A 12,238-nucleotide genomic window follows, 5' to 3' on the forward strand; every position below is an offset into this window, starting at 1 on the left:
GCGGGATCGCTTAGAGAAGCTCGGCAACAGTCAAGGTCACACAAAATTCAACTTAATAAACTAATTTGTATGCCACTTATACTCAAAGAACAACCTGGAAAAAAAAATCCCAATGAATATTATTTTACTCCAATTCAAAGCCCCTGTTTTCTGTAACAGTCTGATCTACAGATGGGTTAATATTGTCTTTGCAATAACTACGTTCTGCACGACAGCCTCCCGTGATGGTCTATGTTTAAAAACAGAAGGTGCAGCGATTCAGAAGCTTTCTCCCAACATTCAACAACATTGACATATTTGGATGGTGGGATCGTCTAAATTTAGCAGCTTGGTTATAAAGCTTCATTAGCAAGCTTTTGGGTGCAGAGGCACAGACAGGCGTGCTCTTTAGTGCAAAGTAAAAGACTGATAAAATGCGACAATTTTGCTCACCGAAACCACTGCTCTGTCATCTGTACCTCACCGCAGACTTTATTTTCTTTGTCAGATAATTTCAATAAATGTGCACCAACTGCACAAAACAGTTGAGATGTCCATCGAGACAGCTGTGCCGGCATATCAGTCAGTCGAAATAACCGACTTTTGTATTTGTAGAGAGAATTCAGTACACTAAGAAAAGCCCAAAGAAACAATACCTAGTCCTTCACAGGCATGATCCCAGCTAATGGCTCACTTACATCAGAGTAAAAATAGGACAGCAGACTTCCTGCGACCATGACCTTGGGTTTCGGTGAATGCAGTGATTTTTTTTTCACTTTTGGTGACCAATTGAGCGTATTTCTGATGATCTCTAGCTGACCACAGTCCATTACAAAGTGACTGCACATGCTTTTAAGTTAGAGGCATTGGTGCTCCAACTCAGAGTCTCTCAGACAGGCTGGCAAAGGTTTGCAAAGACCTGCTGTTGGTTATAGAAACTAAGTTAGACTGCAATCTGAGCCAGTCTGTGCCAGTGACAGCAACAGTGTGATGTATCTCTTTACAGTGGACATTTACTCATCTGGTTGCCAAATGGTCATTTTGCAGTTAAACCTCCACCTGCCGAGGAATTTCTGTTTCTGTTTTCTATTCAGATTCTGTAAATATAACCAGTTAATATAAATACCTAGGAAGACAGACAACAACAAATTAAGTTAATCGCGATATATTCCCACAAACAGACTGTGTATAATTGCCCACTTGATCCGTTGAGTCACAAACTAATAGCAGACTGACATCTTATTGCTGTTTTATCACTCCCTGAAACACTAAGTTGCTTTGGAGACAGCACATGTTTCCACATCTCTGAAGCAACCATATCAAAAGCAATGCGATCGCAAATTCATTACTGTTAGAGATTTTCTGCATTATACATTATAACCAAATCTCTATAATACAATATAATCAAGTGTGCCTTATATTCTAACCAAGTATGCCTTATATTTTGTGTGTTCATATATTTTCACATAAACAAGCCTATTGTTGAAGAATCACCTAACCAAGTCTATTGTTAAAGGAAAACTGATGCATTCCTTACCTCAGTGTCTGAGATGTTTGACAGCATGATATAATGATGCATTCTTTTCCTTCAGTGTCTGTGATGTCAGATAAAGCATGATATACTTCTGTATTCTTATCCCAGTGTGTGAAAGATCAGATAAGTTGATTTAATGTCTAACCTCTTCCCTGACAGTTAAAAGAGGAAGTACTATGTAACCCATTTTTGCCTTATAAATAAAGCAAGCGAGCCTGTGCTCGGTGTGTTTTGTCTTCTCAGAGACATTCACCCGTGCGCACGTTTTCTAATTACACTCTGAGTCGGTCTGCAGTTGTCTCATTTCTCTTACTTGTGTTTGAACAAATGTCTACCCTTGACAATTACACACAGATTCAATAATGTTGGTCCTGCTGCGGACTCTGACCCCTGTTTCCTCCACTGTGACTGTACCATACTTGACAAAACATAATGTATAGCATGTGGGATCACTTTTAGGTACACGCTCCCAGAGAGAGCATTCCTGAGAACTTCTTATCATCTGAGCATCAGTTGCAAAATAGGTATGCATTTTACTTATGACACTAAGACTATCATGAAGCTCCAACCAGCTGAGCACACACACACACATCATTTGTGTTTGAACGTTGTTTGCACTGCGACCATAACTGACTTGTACTCAGACCAGATCAGACGCAGCAGCTCTCTTTTCAGACTGTGTTTATTCTGATACTGAAGCGCTGCTTGAAGTGATGCAACTAAACAGACTGAAAATCAGGCGTGTCGTGTGATCAGTTAGAAACTCAGACTCTTGAACATTTATTGTAGTGGGAGAAAAAGGCGGCTGTGATGGAGTTTTCTGGAGCTGGGTGAGATAAAGATTCCCTTTGATACGATGACAGCCGTGACTCTCCGTCTGCAGCGCTGCTTTGGGTCACGTGCCTATGGGGAAAGTCTCAGACTTCTCTTTAATATCATTTCTAAATCAATCGCAGCTCCAGATGGCTTCGCACTCGGGGCACAGAGCAGCAGAGGTTAAATATATTTCAACTTTTTAAATTAATAGAGTGTTACTCCCACAAAGTGTTTCCAAGACTCACCCGGCATCAACAGCAGCAGCTATGAGCAGCGCTGCCCTCGGCACCATCCGACGGTTGCAGCAGACAGTCCAGTGGAACATGGCATCCCTTTGATTGACAGGTGATCGACATAGAAAATGTCCAGGTGGACTCGTACCTGCAACCTCTGTTGCTTTCTGTCACTCAGCTGCTGGGGAGCCTGTGATTATCACAGTGTTATATTAAGGACTTGTTTTTCTTCTGTGGAGCACAAAGTGACCAGGAGGCAAGAATTTCTGAATCTGTCCGGTTCCTCTGAGATAATCTGCAGCGTGTGTCTTTAAAGATGAATAAAAATAATTTCAGGTTGTTAACTTTTTAACCCAAAGCCTCATAGGAAACCACCCCATGATATTTTATTAATACGCATGCATGCCCTCAGAAATTAGATTATATAAAGAATCTGTCATGTTTAACACTGACAGTCAGAAGTTTAGAGATGCCTTGGAACTCTCTGAATTATGTATTTGCTTCATGCCGGGTCTCAAAAAAAGTTGGGTTTTTTTGTTGACAGGTTAACCTACTAATCTTGTGACCTTCCGGATTGAAATATAACACACAACAGGCCACAAGTCATCCCCGAAATGGTTTGAAAAGATCGTAGATAACCACTGAAGCAGCTTTCTCATCATTGATCATTAATGCAGCTGGTATTCTCCAGTGAATGCTATAGAAGCTCAGCAGGTTTTAGCTTTGATGATGTTGATGGCAACGGGGTGATATGGCGGTTGGGACTCTTCGCTCACAGCAAGAAGGAATCTCCTGGGCGAAGCTTGCATGCTCGGGCACTCTGGCTTCCTCCCACAGTCCAAAAACATGCCTGGGTTGACTCTAAATTGGGCGTAGGTGTGAACGTAGGAGTGAGTGGTCGTCTGTCTCTCTGTGTTAGGCCTGTGACAAACCGACAACCTGTCCAGGATGCGCCCTGTGGTAAGTGGAAGAAAGTGGATGGATGATGAAGAAGTCTTTGCGATTGCAAGGTTTGCTGCAGTGCTGTGTATTACTGAAGATTAGCATCAATTTCACAGTAATCCCTATAGATCAGCTAACATCACAAAGCTGCTGTTGCATCTGCAAGCCACATTGCAACCCACCTCCACCCTCTCATGCTGTGTCTGACTGAGTCACTGTTTTGTCATTTGTCAATGATTTTTGCATCGTGCTGTTCTGCGCTGGGGTTTTATTGCTGCTCTCCAAGAAACAAATTTGTGCAAAATAATGGACAGGACTCATAGACTATATAAAAGATGCAAGTTGCTCCCGTTTTCAAGAGATTATCATTTCTATCGTTTTCATCTTGATTGCAAAAAACAGATTTTATGGGAGGGGTATGATCTGACTGTGCAACCATTTGCTCATTGACTAACCAATGAGTAAGCAGAAAATATGCCTTTTTGTCATGACAAAGTTTTACAAAATAGATTTTATTTTTTATCCACTGTGACCCAAAATTGGTAACTAAGACAATGAACTGAGACAATGAATGCAAACTGCTTGCAGAGGTCCAAAGCAAGACTTTTGTCATAGACTCCATAAGACCAGAAGTACTTTTGCAGCTATAGCTCTGCAGACAGCTATAGACTGAAGAATTAAGGATTAAGGTATTTTGACATTGGCTTTATTTGTCCAATCTACAAACTACGTCCGTGTTTTTTACTGTGTATGGTAGATCTTAGAACAGGGTCAGATTATTATTATTATTATTATCATGACTATTATTATTATCATTAGCTCCTGTCTGAGCTAGTAGTCAGGTATGCAGTGAGCTTACAGACAGTGTGGGTTTGGATTGTAAGCTGACACATAGTTTCTGGCCATATTCTTTGAACCATGTTTCCACTTAATTAATAAAGCAGTTTACTGTTAAGAAACAAAGGGTGGTTAATGATATGTACTAACTGGTTAATAATTACATGTTACTAAGTATACTTAAAATGGAAATGAAACGCTACACTGTACAAATATTAAGGCTAATTTAAACCATGGAGCCCTGCTCTAAAAACAAGTTGGGGATTTAACACTCTCTGTTAGGACTCCTGATCTGGTGAGAAACTCAGTTATGTGTGTGTAGTGATGCACATGCAGTACAAAGTTATGTTATAAAGTGCGTGTACTTGGGAAAAGAGTCTTAACCCTGATATAACTGGTATATAAAATAGTGTTGATTGCGTCTTGTGGACATCTGCTCTGTCAGCTGATTGTGCCCCTCAGTCTGTCCACCTGACCGGAGATTGTAGCACTCCAGCTTGTCAGTCTAGTGAACCACCAGGTCACCTGACTCAAACAGGTTCTCCTCCATACTGTCCTCATTTACAAAGTGCTCCACAAACCCCAGCATTACGGCTAACTGGTGGACTTTCCTATTTCAGTGCAGTTAGCCAATGGTAAAAGTGGGCAGTATATCCTTGGTGTTATTATTTTATTTTTCACGGAGTTATCAGTTTTGTCACTAGTTAGCTAACAGAAACCATTCTAAGTCTAATAGCAGTGACCAACCAACCAACCCAGCGATGTCCCATGATGTACGACACAGCTCTGCACATGCTCTAAAAACGAATAAAAACACAAATGACCCAATCCACACACGGTGTTAAATCTGTGAGAGTTTTAAGATCAGGGCTCCGTGGTGTAAATGAGCTTTTAATACATGTAGTGTTTCATGTCCACTTTACCAATATATTGCAACAGGGTGCATAAGGGTCAAAGAGCACAAATAGTAATAATTCCTCAATATTCTTCATCACTGGTTTGCTGATCAACTCGCTGAACACATTTCACTAAACGTGTTTAAATGCAGTGTTTTTGAGTAGTTGTTGTTTCCACCTCTCAAACTTGTGTCTCCAAATTAAGCGATGACTTATTTATTGGAAACAACACATTCAAAGCGCCTTTAATATTTCAGCAGACATTTTGCAGAGATGAAAGCGTGCGTTGCTTCTGTTTGAGCTGAGAGGAAATCTTCACCCCCTCAGAGGTGAATCGCTTTACTCCCCGTGGTGTAAACTCACCAATGAGTCCGGGAGAACTGATGAATAGCCGGAAAGGAAAAAAATAAGAGAGCGAACAAACAGAGATCAGTGTGACCCCAGGCAGTGCGATGTATCACAGACAACACCACCAAACCAAACACCGCATGCTTGTACAGTACGCAGAAATCTCCACAGCTTCTTCAAAGATGACTGATAAAAAAAGATGGTAAACAGTTGCTTTCAAGTGCCGTGGAACCTCAAAGATGGAGCAACACAGAGGTGTTTGATGTTAATTCTACTGTTAGTCTTTAAAAAGTGCTCGGAAGTTCTTTGAGAAGAGCCACACAGAGATGTATTAAAACAACTTTGAACTGTTAAATTGTTCTGAGCAACATGGCCGCAGGAAATTTTCTGCATTTGAAAGCTGCACGAGCCTTAGCCGAGATGAACAGTGGCGATGTTAAATTCATGTCTTGTTTTACGTTGAAAGGGAACAGCATCAAAGGCATGAGGCAGAGCATCCCACAGCAGAAAGAAAATTAATGTCGAAGCATGTCTCTCTAAGCGTTTCGGTTTATAATAATTCAGAATAAAGACAGTTTGCATCTGCAGCCAGAGCACCCCGAGCCAAAAACCATTTCCATAAAGTGGTTCTGGTTTGGGTTTTGCTGAGATGACAAATAAACCCAGAGAGCTGCAGACGCAGTGAGAACCAGTTCACATTCAGCTCTGGTTATATTCCTGCTTTATTGTATTATGTATGTGTGATATTTTAGGATTACACTCCTGTGCAGATTTTGCAGATTTAAGATCATTAAATTCGTATCTATGATGCAATGCTGTCAGGGCTCTGGACAACGATCCCACAGCAAGAGTCGTATCTGTTTAAGCAGATACTACGTGCCAAAGGCCTGGCTTAGCTTTGAAGTGCGCCTATAAAATTGAGAGGTTTTAAACATAAGATAATATGAAAATGCATTTACATGTATATTTTCTGTGTAATTAGAAATATATGTATTATTACTTGTCGCTTGATTGTTGGGGTTTTCTCTGTATTGTTGTGGTATCTTTACCTTACAGTATAAAGCACCTTGAGGTGACGTTTGTTGTTATTTGGTGTTATATAAATGAAATTTAATTTAATTGATAACTTATCTAATCACAGCACTCCATGAGTGTGAATGTCTTCCCACTCCTCATTAATATGTGAACTGGTGGAATGATATCAGAGTATATTTAGCTTTATTTTATATTGTATGTTTTTCTTTGTTTTTCCTAAATGACCCTCTGTATATTGTTTATATAATTGAAAATTGAAAAACAAACAAACTACTTTGCAATTCCATCAGTTGACCTCTAAGACTTGATTATTAAAATACCATAAAATATTACAAATTTTATTACAAAAACTAAAAAGGCAGCTTTTCTCCTCATTTCCAGCAATTTAATTCACCTTTAATCCTAAATTCTTTGTGTAGGCCCTCATTTCATTCAGGCTTTAGCACTCTTTAATGCCTGAGGTTAATATAGTTTGTCTCAGGCTAACACATCATTCTGACATCATAAAGAACCAGGAGTAGAAGAAGTTTGTTTAGTGCAGTCTGAAACATCAGTTTTTTTTCGATTAGTATTTATAAAATCTGGGTGTGTTTGCATCCACCAGGAAAATGGAGGGAAGCAATCTTAAAAATAAGGAAAATCACACTTTCAGTTACAATAAATTAATCCGATTCATGACAAAAATATAATGTGTTGTGTTGTCAGTTGCCATTGGGTGATAAATCTGACTCACTGACCAGTATATTAGCTGTTCTGTTCACTGCTGGAGCCTCTAGGTGAACATTTAGCAACTGCAGCATTTTACGTTTTGTTTTCGTTTTCTAAATTCACAAAAAAATGCACTTAAAGTAAGTATTCATGCTAACGGTGAAGCACGTTTTTTTTAACCGTCCATGATTACCACCTGCTGCCATTTAAATATTCAATATTTAGAGAAAACACATCTTTTTTTTTCTATTTCTTGAATGCATCGCTGTGTTTTACACACGGCTGCGCGACCCTCTCTGAATTATTGCTCTGCAGACCTTAAGCCTACACAATGCATCAATTTAGACATTTTTGTAGAGGCCCTCCCTTTTAATATTAACGATGGTGGGGAAAGCATGTAAAAACAAAAGCTGCATTATTCTAGAGGAAATTCATAACATGAAATATTTAGTGTTGTTTTATTCGAAAAAATGCTGAAAGAAAAGAAACATGTAGCACAAATGCACACACATGCTTTTTCTTCCCATGATTCCACTGGGGTCTCCTGCCAGGCATTTGCCTTTCAGCCAGCAGCACATGGCTTGTCTGTGATAAAGGGATGTGGAGTGCAAAAGAAAGAAAAAGCCTTTTAAAGTTGTATTTGGTGTCCCTGCGCTCCCCAGTCAGCAGGCACCAGACTGCTTATGAGATTAGACATTTTTAGGCAGCTAGACAGTCGACTTCTTTCTCCTCTGCCTCTGTCTTCACTCAGGCTAAGTCTGGGCAGTGTGACCCTGCGGGGTTTCTGAGTCCTTCGTACTATCTGCTCTGAAGGCTGGCCAAAATGGCCTCGGCAACAGTGGAGTAGTACGTGAAGAAGAGGTTGGGATTATCAGCTGCTTTAAAAACTCAGGTTTAAAAACCTTAATAAAGGACGCGTTTCGTCCTTTATAAAGCTGTTGGAGCCAATTAAAGATAAACAATATTAAAAAATGAAAAGCACAGGCAGGTACAGGCACCTTCTTTTTCTAAAAAGATGAATAATTGAGGCTAATAATAAAAACAATTACAATGTGCAAAATTATTTACCTGCAGTGAAATAATGAGTGTTAAAGATCTCTTAGGTGTTACTGGGGTTACAATAAAAGGTGTGTTGAGTGTTAGTGATGTCAGCCTAATTTACACATTGCATTCTGTCATCTTGTAGACAGTGATTCCTTTCTGAAGGGTACTGATGTGAAGGCTGTACAGGGCTTAATACCTTAACAGAATTTGTGCCTACATAGTAAATAAGTAAATAAACCTTTAAAACGTCCCGGCATAGCATCTGAAGGTGCTACCCCGAGCTTTGCAGACTAACATCTAGTTGTTGTAGCAGTGTACTGTTGCTCGGGAGCAGTGTCAAAACTGTGTGGAACATCTGGTAATTTGAGCTTCTCCGTTACAGTCGTTGTCTCTGTTTCTTTTCTTTAATCTATAATCTTCTTTGCGTGACCAACACCAGCATGGCTCCATTTTCTGTCCAACCAGTCTGCATTTAACCAATGCATAGCATCATTGCTACGTGTCTTGGCTCTTTGTTTCTGCTAGCATTAAGTGGCAAAAAGCCTGTTTCTCCAAGTTTACAAAAAAAGTCCAAAATCCTCATCATTTATTGTAGAGGCTTGAACATCCACCAGGCCCCTAACAAGCCATCAAAGGTCAGGTTTAGGATTGGATTTTGTCTATCTACATGTTGAATAGACAGAAACTAGAAAGTGTTACATTACAAATTAATCATAAATTTTGCCATTACGTCTGTTATTTTGTTTTCTGTCCATTTGGGTGCTCAAAATAGGTTAGCACTCCACAAAAAGGGGTGGATGTTGACCGAACAGAAAACCTACCCCTAAAACTGACCCAAACCCCCAATGGACTGCCATTGACCTGGTGGATGTTAAAGGTCAACTACGCCCTACAATGATTTTTGTAGGAGGTCAAAATAACTCTGGAGAAAGGTTTAGGATCATTCTAACCTAATCAGCATTTTTGGGGGGACCATCTGTGTTTACAATATTGTATAGTAGGGATATTTAAGTGCAAGAGAATGCATGTTTATTTATCTAGTTAAAGGGAGGATAAGGGGGTATCATAGTCATTATTTTCTTCCTCCAGGGATCAAAAATATCTGCAATAAGCTTGTATAATCTAACTAGGAGTTGTCAGGTAGCTTGGATGAACTAATGACCACCCTTGAGCCCCTTTGCAAAAAGAAAAAGAAAGCCCTACCAGTACAGAAAGTCCACTCGCAACAAATAAAGCTCATTTAGATTATTAGTTACCGCTGGTGCAAGTAATCTGATTCTAAACAGGAAACTGTGCAAAGGCCCTTCAGGTAGTCCATTAGCACAGCACCGAAGGGAAAAGTGGGAAGAATTACGACCACTTAGAGTGCATGTGGCAAAAACTCCAGCAGCAGCCATGTGTGTGGATTTGAATAATAAGCTTTTATTAGAGAAGAAAGGAAACAAACCCTACAAGTATCAGAAATCATCTTAATTTCCTTTTTGATTTCAAAATCTTGCCTCGATCTCAAATTTATGGAAATTAAAATAAAGATTTGGGGTTTTTTTGTAGAAAGTGAAGCCCTTTAATAGTTGTAGTGATGACCTAGATGTAAAACACAGAGCTCAGCACTAGCTGGACCTCGAGTTAATGTCATTAAAACCTCATTAGCTCTGTACTCATTGTTGCTGCCTGCTGCTGTCTTTTCTTTCAGGACACGGTGGCGACGCTGTGCCTGCTATCCCACCACTTTTCAACCTCTTCCACTGGCCGATATTGCTTTGAAGCCTCCCCAATTAAACCTACTGTCCTGCCGATGAGGGCACTCCCCCCTGTAGGTTAATTATGTCATTACCCGCTTGTTGGTAAGATTGTTTGATAAAATATGAGTGTAATAAAAAATACATGGCCAAAGGCGATATTAAAATGAGGCCCAGAGCTCAGAGAGCTCAGATCAGGCTCTTCTACACTGTCTGCTTTGTCATTCTCATCACGAGGCAAATGTTCGCACTGATACAGGCAGGCAGGAACACAAATAAGATGCTCGAAGAGCTCAGACAGACACAGGTTGAGACTGGAGGGGACCACTCATTCATCCCAAAATGTTATTTCTATGCAAATGAAAGGGGCAGGAATTAGAGACAGGAATGTTGTGATGGTTACGAGTCCCGCTGGTTGCCATAGGGACTGAGATCTCATATCATCAGAGTCAAGTGGGGCATGAAGCAGATGAGTCGAGAGCCAAGAGGGCAGAAGAAGTGATGGGATACTTTTAAAGAAAATGATGTTCAAAATGTGTGCTATAAGGTTTAAAGAAAAGCACCAAAATATATATTTTTCAGAATTTTTCTGCTGCTCCAGCAGTTTTGCCATCTGGAAACTTTTTTAAAATGTAGAACTTATTTTGCTTTTATGAATCACCCTGTTATCATCATGGAGAAAAAATATATAACCTTGCTTACCAGAGTGTTCCCATGAGCTACAGTCGCAGTAGGGAAGTTTATATCTACTTATCACACCGTGGATGTCATGTTGATTTTCAAACCAAATCAATCAAAACCAGACCAAAGAGGTTCTAAAGCAATCACCACTGTAGAAAAATAACATGGACAGGTAGACATTTAGGCTTCAATACTCCAAGTCTGGCTACTCGTCACTGCCTTTGTTGCCTGCTGAAGTTCAGGCTCTGGCTGCGGGGCTGAAGTCTGCATACACTTAAACCACTATTTGTGCTGTATCCTTTTATTATATTTTCTACTTTTTTCCCTGTTCCTTTTTCTTTCTCTCTCTTTTCTTTTTTACTCCTGCCTGTCAGCTTAAGCATATTACGCATAAACTGTAATAACAGAAATAACACTAACAGAAATGAATTAATAGAAAACTGTTAAAATAATACAGAAACAAGAGGAGCCTATAGAGGACTTATAAAGCTCATCTTGGAAAAGGAAAATGGACTCTATAAATGCTGAGAAAGCAAAAAAAAAAAAACCAACAACAACCAAACAAACAGAAAAAGCTTTAACACAACTCTGGGCGCTAGTAGCATGTTGTCTATGCAGATGTGTAGAAAGAGCTGAGGTTGTGTGCTGAGCTGAGCTGAGCTGGCAATGTCTTCTTTCATCCTCTTTCAAACGGAAAAGAAGCCGTCTATGTCCACTGTGAACGACCATCTTTGAACAGAGGGCGGGGCTTACAACACAAACTGTCTGTCTTCTGCAATCCAGTTTTGAGATCCCTTCCCAGACTTCTTAACGCCCACTCACATCTTGGGTCATTTGATCTCAGTAAGTCACATGATAGGGTGGGGCAAGATGTCACAATGGGTTCACCCGAAACCTTGGCTGATAGTGACCCACACCCGTTTTCACACCTTGGCTGATGTGATTAGGCAGATGATCCATAGTGGGCCAAAGACCCTCCCGGGGACACTCCCAATAGGACTTAAAATCTAGGACTCTCCACCAATTGGTCTTAGAACTGAAGAAGCTTCTCGGATGAAACGTCTTCAAGAAACTTGAAGTCCAGACGCTTTTCTGTCAGAGCTCCTTAAATTGCTTCACCAGGTCAATTATTTATCAAAGTTGGAAAAAATATATTTTATTTGCTGATAAAAACCTGTTATGGTGGGACATCCTGTGTCTCAGATTTGTTTTAATTTGCTGCCTTGCCTGAATTGGTTCATGTTGTGTAACCTTGTGTAAGTCCACTCAAAGGAAAAGCCTTTTCACTTCTCACCTCTTCAACCGCATCATCATCCTAGTGACATCAGCACATTCACAGAGTATCTCAGAAATCGCTTGAATGCAGCTATTAAAATCATGAAACATTAATGGTGTTGAGAGCAATTATGTCTCTTCATAGCCAGAGGGCTTTATTCATTTATTATG

The sequence above is a fragment of the Aulonocara sp. 'chitande type north' Nkhata Bay genome, linkage group LG2 (assembly GCF_057382095.1).
Source record: "Aulonocara sp. 'chitande type north' Nkhata Bay isolate Kocher_YH1m ecotype deep benthic linkage group LG2, A_spYH_male_GT1.1, whole genome shotgun sequence".
In the NCBI taxonomy this organism is placed as follows: Eukaryota; Metazoa; Chordata; class Actinopteri; order Cichliformes; family Cichlidae; genus Aulonocara; species Aulonocara sp. 'chitande type north' Nkhata Bay.